The following is a 7,550-nucleotide window of genomic DNA, read 5'->3' as shown; positions in this document are numbered from 1 at the left end:
TTAATTTAATTTTCATCAGTCATCATCACCATCCTCTGCCGTTTCATGCCTCTGGCTGGGTCGGGACTGAAGTCAAGCCTTTTCTTTTTCCTGGTCTTCCACCACTCCTCTCTTTCCACGGTGTTCCGACCTTGTCCTCTTCTCCTAACACTCTCCGCTATCTGCTACTTCCACCGACATCTTGGTCTCCCCCTTGGCCTTATTCCCACTCCTTGTGAATTATAAGCTCCTACTAGTAGTCTTTCTGCATCCATCCTCTTCATGTGTCCGAACCATCTTATCTGTGCCTGATCTATCCTGTCCTGAAGCTTCACCAGCCCCACTGTCTGTCCGATCTCCTCATTCCTTATTCTATCCCTTCTAGTCTTCCCCAATATACTCCTTAAAAATTTCATCTCCACTGCCTGCATCTTTCTTTTGTCTCTCTCTGTCATTGTTCAAGTCTCTGCTCCATATGTAATTATTGGCACATAGTATGTGTTATATATTACCTTCTTGCATTTCATAGGTACATCCCTGTTCCATATTAATCTTCGAACACTTTGATATAGTCCACCACCCATTTGTCCTCTTCTGTTTACCTCCTCATCTATTCTTATACTTCTCTCAATTATGCTTCCTAGATATTTGAAACTCTCCAGTACATTCAACTCTTCCTTGTCCATCTTCATTCTTGGTTCATTTCTGGCTCTGTTTCTTGTTGTTATTAGCACCTCGCTCTTTTCTGCACTGAATTTAATTCGTGCTCTGATTTCCTCATTCCAACTATCAAGCTGTCTCTGTACTACTTCTTCCCTGTTCCCCCACATTACTAAGTCATCAGCGAACAACAGGACCTTCATCTCTTCCTCTCCTATCTTCTTCCCCACCTCTTTGTTAATTGCATCCATTGTAATTATGAAGAGCAGTGGGGAAAGAGCACTTCGCTGTTTTAGTCCATTATTTATACTGAACCACTCCATTCTTCCCACAGCTCTGATTGGCCTTGTATGTACTCTACACACTCTCTCTTCCTCGACTCCTTTCTCTCTTAGATACTACCAAATCTTTGTTCTGTCTGTACTATCGTATGCCTTTTCTACATCTAAGAATGCCATAATCTAATCATTTCCATACTCATAGTGCCTTTCTTGCATTTGCCTTGTGATGAATATCAGATCTTCTGTTGATCTGCCTCTTCTAAATCCATACTGTTCCTCTCTCATGTTCAGCTCTGTTACTTCCCTTATTCTTTTCTCTAATATTTTCTCATACACCTTTGCTGAGTGGCACATTAGTGTTATTCCTCTGTAGTTTCTTACATTCCTTTCTGTCACTCTTCTTGAATATGGGAACTATTAGTCCCTTTGTCCAATCTCTTGGCACTTCTCTCTCTTCCCACACTGTTTTCAACACTCTGTACAGCCACTGCACACCAATCACTCCTGCTCCTAGTATCATTTCCACTGGCACTTCATCTACTCCAAGTGCTATAACTCTCTTCATTCTCTTCAGAGCTTCCTCCGCTTCTTTCCATGTGAGATTCACTTTTTCCATCCTGTTTTCTTTTCCCCTCACTTCTTCATGTTCATTTCCTTTCTTCACGTTCAGCAATTTCTCGAAATGATTTCTCCACATTCTCCTTATTTCTTCATCCTCTTCTACAACATTTTTCCTTAGCTTACAGCTGTCTCCTCTGAAAAATGAATTAAAAAGTCTCTAAAGCAGATCAATGTTGTTGAAAAAATGAAGGTGCTGTAACAGGGTGGTCACTCTAAGACCATGATAAAATTCAAGTATAATTCCCAGTTTTCAAGGCGATTTTTCCAAAAATTCAAGGGTACAAGCAGATATTTTCTCTATTTCAATTTCTATAATTTCCATAATTCAAGGAATACCCATTGAATAGCCTGTGTAAGACACTTCTGGGTTGTAATAATCACATTGATTTTCAGTGGTGTTATTACAACCCAGAAGTGTCCATGAGTGTACAAATGAGTGTATTCAATCAATGTAAATACTCATCTCAGGGTCACAGGTGCTGAACTGTGATCACTGATCAGAATTGCAGACACAATAAACAATATTTTCAAAGAATTAGTGTAGTGGTTGAGTGGTAAATGTTTCACCCTAAGACTGATTTTCTAATATATAAGGACACAGTTGATGTCTCTCATTGTCTGAGAGGTTGGTGGTGTGTCATTTATGTAAGCACCTGTAAACTAACAAGGCTGGAATGCATACCAGTGAGATTTCATTGCTCCTGAGGTTTTTGCCAGTCAGCTAGTCCCACTGCAACAATTATAAATATGTATCCGACTTTCTAAGCCATAAACTTGCTTCTATTTCCTTCAAATACCTCTCCATTTGTCTTCATGATACTGTCCACGCTGAGATTTTGAACTTTTTGAGATAACAGTGTTGCAATAATGGGCAAAATATCTTTTCCATGCAGAAGTTGCAATGATTTGGTGGTGGTTAATTAATGTGGTTTTCGTGCTTGGCGAGTGCCTAATTGTTAAAGCTCACTGTTAAGCAATAAACGTCAGATGACAAAGTCACAATTATCAATATCAACGATAAAGACAAACTTAGATTTTGTTTGTTAAACTTAGATGAAAGTCAAAGCACTTAAATAAAACATTTTGTTGCACAAATCTAGTATCTGCAGCATTGTAAGTTTATTTCTGAACATTATTATGTTGCTATAGAGAAGTTCAACTGTATATTAACAAATATTCAAATCAAAGAGTATGGAAGAAAGTACTTTGGCAAGACAATGTCCTTAAAATATCTTTCAAATATTTTCTTGAATACAATGCTATACTTAACGCTTCAATTTCATCCCTTCTATATCATTTACTTTAAACTCTTTGATCACTTATAATGATGATTTCTGAAAGGATCATTAAAATTTCCATATATCTCCACAGAATTTTGAATGAAAATGACAAACTCTGGTACATGTTATGTTACTTCTTCCTTGTGGATTTCTGCATTAATTTTAATTACGAGACATGTTAATGTGTGAATTATTCAAAAAATAAACAAAAAATATGTCACACTAGACAGCAGTATAAACTACTACATTTTCTGCTGTGGACAAGGATATTTCTTTGTGACCCCTTCAGCGGTTTCATCATTCCCATCACAATTAGACAAAAGTGGCAATAAATAAAGTACTTGAATTTCAAATTGTGTGTGAAGTATTTGTTTAGGAAGTAAGACTAATGACAAGATCAAATGTGCATATTCCTTTAAAATATTTTATCAGTTGGCATAGTCCATATCAAATCAGGCGGGGGGGGGGGGGGGGTTACCTTCATAGTCTCAGATGTTATTGAATTAAACATATGTTAAAATTCAGGACAAAGTAAGAAACCTGTATTTCTATGGTTTTGTCCAAAAAAATTCCTGGCTCGAGATACAGGCCACCAAAGATGGCACTTCGGGCATCATTTCTAACAAGCGATTTTCAGCAAAATATTAAAATGCTCTGCTCTATCTCTGGAACGATTCAAGATACTTTGTTGCTGTTTTTTATTTGAAAGAGAATAATTTTCTGATTAAAATGATAACCACCATTTGGAAATATGTGTCAAGTTCTCTTGCTGTAGCCTTCTGAATTTTTTCTTTTTTGAAATATATATATATATATATATATATATATTTTCTTCAAAAATGCCAATCCCAAAAATTGATTTTTTACTGTTGATCAGTACCTTACATGTTTTATTAACAATGTTCATGTTTTAACTTCAATGGCTAATTTCTTTATTGCAGTTTTCATTAACTTTCTTGTCTCAAAAACACCAATCTCAAATATAACCAACAGGAGTTATATATCTAAGTGTACTACATATCCTGAAAAGGAGAACACGCCACTTTGGTTCTGGAATGTTACATAATGTTTTTTTTTTAAAATTCGCTCTCGGACCAATGTGCTCAATGTGATGGAATAAAAAGGATAAATTAAAATTAGCCCCTTCCCTGTGTAATTTTCTGACAAAATGCTATCCCGTTCTGTGTATTTTTTTTCCGAGTTTGCATAGTAATATTTTTAAGTAGCTACTGCTTCAGCACAATTCATCCGAGTATCATGGTTCATACGTCTTTCTCTTCAGAATAGAACAGGCTTTCAAATGGTACAACACACATGTGTACATCAAGTATGAGGAGGGAAATCGGGGATAATTCGGGAAATTTCCCTCCGAAAAATCCCTTTTGGTAACTTTGGGGCCCTCTGGACCGGCCCTGGATATAGGTACCAGATTATAATCTACCTTGAAAAATACTATGGTCTATACGTAATGTGTCCACCAAGTTTCATTGCAATATCTTCAATAGGTATGAGGGAAAAAATATTTCACAATCCTGTTTGACAATACTATTAGATACCAGTGGTGGCAATTGGGTTCCATAACCCAGGGGGGGGAGGGGGGGGGGGCAAGGTGCCAAAACTGGGTGGGCATAGTGTGGGGGCAAAAGTGGCAAAAAGTAGGGGGGCAAGTCCCCCCTAATTGCCAACACTGTTGGATACTTTTATGAACTCGAACTTAGGAAAAACAATCTGAACTTGAACACTTTTCTTGGCACTTGGCACATTTCCTCTTTGCCATTTTACACAATAAAACGAACAATAAATCACCAACAGTTCAAATAACGCAACACGAAAAAATGTACATAAAGCAACTTACTAAATGCGACACACAAACGAACTCACGTTTGCACTTTGTCAGCATAACACAAAAACAGTTTACTTTCCTCTGATCTAGCCTACTACTTCTTCTTTGTCAGCACTGAAAATCGTGACTAAATAAAAGGTCATTGTTTCTTCAATAGCAAAACATATGTTTCACCAACAAAAAAATGTATTATTCCGTTCGACACAGGTTACTTCAGTCAGAGATGTTCGCTGGCGTAATATTATGTCCAACACAGAATAAGCTATAGTGACCAAGGAGCGAACACAGGGAAGGGGTTAAACAAAGTTGGAACTGGTGAACCGTTTTTATTCTTCTGGATTTTCTTTACATAGAACCTTCCAAATGATTAAAGATCTTCTGGAACAATCCAGATAATTCTGTGTGTTTGACCTAGCATATAAAAGGGAGGACACATGAATACACATTTTCAGACAAGGGAGGACACATGAATTCACAGTTCAGTTGTCAACAGGCAAACAAAGAGCAGTTCACCAAAATTTGTGGTCCAACAGTACCTGTAAGCTATTGTGAGGATTCTGCTGATTGATTGAGGTGTAGGGTGTTTTGTGGAAAGGACCGAGTTTGAAATGTCTTCTGACTGGGGCCACAGGAGAGTGAAGTGTGCTGACTATTTGCATATCCATAAAAGAGTGATATATAAGACTAGCAAGAAAACAGACTTTCTTCAGGTTGGGAATAAGAGTGCTCATTTCAAGACTGTTTCAAAGTCAAGATGTTTTCAGTGATAACTTTCTGTATTCTAGATCCTTTAACAGAATATCATCAATGGCACTAACTGAACAAGAAGAAGACTCCCATGGTGTGGATGATGAAGAATTAGATTCCCTGAATCAGTCAGCTATAGAGGTTGGTGTTAGTCCTGTTAACAAACCATGGTCAGTGAAGTCAAGTCATAAGCTGTATGCATCAAGAAAGCGCAGAGAAATTACTGAAGCTGTGGGTGAATACAGCAAAACAAAACTGACCAAACTATTCAAAGTAGAAATTCAATCTGCAGAAGAAAAATTAACCAAAAGAAGCTTGTGCAACTTGCTGAGAATTTATATATATCAAACCTCAATTCAGCTGTTGAATCCTACAATGAAAAGGTGCAAGTTCTAACAATTATCCCAATGTCCCTTTCTAAGGTACAAATTTTGCACCACATTCCATCTGCAACAAAATACATGGTGGACAAAACAAGAAATGTAAGGTCTGCAAAAGGAATGTTTGGAAAACCGGACCCCTATTGGTCATCCTGTGAATCAAGCCCATGTTCAAATTGCACAGTCATTTTATCTGGAAGATAAATGGGACTGTTCTCACCAGAGCACCAACAAAAAAGACACTATCACTATAACAGTTACAGGAGAAAAAGTGGTGAAAGTGAAAAGATACATGACCCGCACTATTAAAGAAACTTTCTCCATATATAAGAAGGAACATTCGGTATTCCACATTGGAAGATCAACATTTTATGCACTACGACCCAAATGGGTGGTTCCACACCCACCTACAGATGTCTGTTTGCGTGTGTATTGTGCCAATTTTGAACTTTGCATGGTAACTTTGAAGAACTTACTTGAATGCGTGACATATGACACCTTGGTTGGACGTGTGAAGTCGTTAGTAGTCTGTGATGTAGAGCGAGAGACCTGTTTGTTTCATGAATGTGGTGACTGCCCTGGAAAGGGAGGACTTGCCTTACAGACACTTGGTCTGGAAAACATAGCAGACGACTATTCGGAAGTTAAATATGGAACATGGGAGGAAAATAAACTCATTAAGAAAACTGTTGCCATTGATACCTTCATTGACGAACTTGGGAAATGGACAGTGAAAGCAGTAACACACCAACATCTGAAGAAATTGCAACAACACATTGCAGAAGTGAAGGGACGTGTAGAGGCTGAACAACTATGTTTAGTGCTTCACTGTGATTTTGCTGAGAACTGGTCTGTTTGGTTAGATTTGGTGCTCTATGTCCACTTTATGCACAGTAACGCTAATCGGGACTGGACCTACAGTTTATAGTGGGATCCGAACCACTATGTGCCTCCACCGGTTATCGAACCTGGGACCCCTAGATTACAAGACAACGACGCTACCACTGCGCCATCGGGGATGTCCTAAGAGAATTGGTCTGTGATTCTACTACAAGAAGTACAAACGTATCACTGGAGTAATCAGCAAGTTTCAATTTTTACAGGAATCACATATTTTCAAAACAAGACCACAAGTGTTGCAGTTATAAGTGATGACAGAGGACATGACTCAGCACATGCATTGTTGGCAATACTCAAAATTCAACAACAGCTGCAATCACAGGCAGAAAAGATCATCATTATTTCTGATGTACCCCTAGTTACTTCAAAAATCGTTACCAATTGTTTGAATTGACTAAGTCCCTTGTGCCAATGGAGTGGGTATACAGTGCTACTGGTCATGGGAAGGGGCCTGCTGAAGCACCACACTACAAAACATAATCCTTCCAGCCCAAGTACAGCTGCAATTCAGAATGCCGAGGATTTTACAAGAGTGGTGAAGTCATACACATCAACAGCCCTCATCCTGTTGCCCAAAGAGGAAGTTTCCACCAGCAGAAAATAGAAGAATGGTCCAACCAAACTACTCCTGTGAAAGGAATTCAGAAGACACATGTCTGGAATCACAGTAATGGGCGAACCTATACTGCACGAACTTTAAAGAGCAAGAAAGAAGAAATTTCGGTAACAGTTCCGTATATCGGAGACATATTTCTTCATTTTAACAGAAGAAACTACTTACGGAGTTTCTCTAAGGTTTCTAACGTTCGTCGAGGTATTTTCTTTCATCGTGGAATCTATTTGACCGGGAAATCATGTA

Source organism: Lepisma saccharinum, chromosome 9 (assembly GCF_977018435.1).
Source record: "Lepisma saccharinum chromosome 9, izLepSacc3.1, whole genome shotgun sequence".
Taxonomy (NCBI): domain Eukaryota; kingdom Metazoa; phylum Arthropoda; class Insecta; order Zygentoma; family Lepismatidae; genus Lepisma; species Lepisma saccharinum.
Note: the sequence above shows the minus strand (reverse complement) of the source record.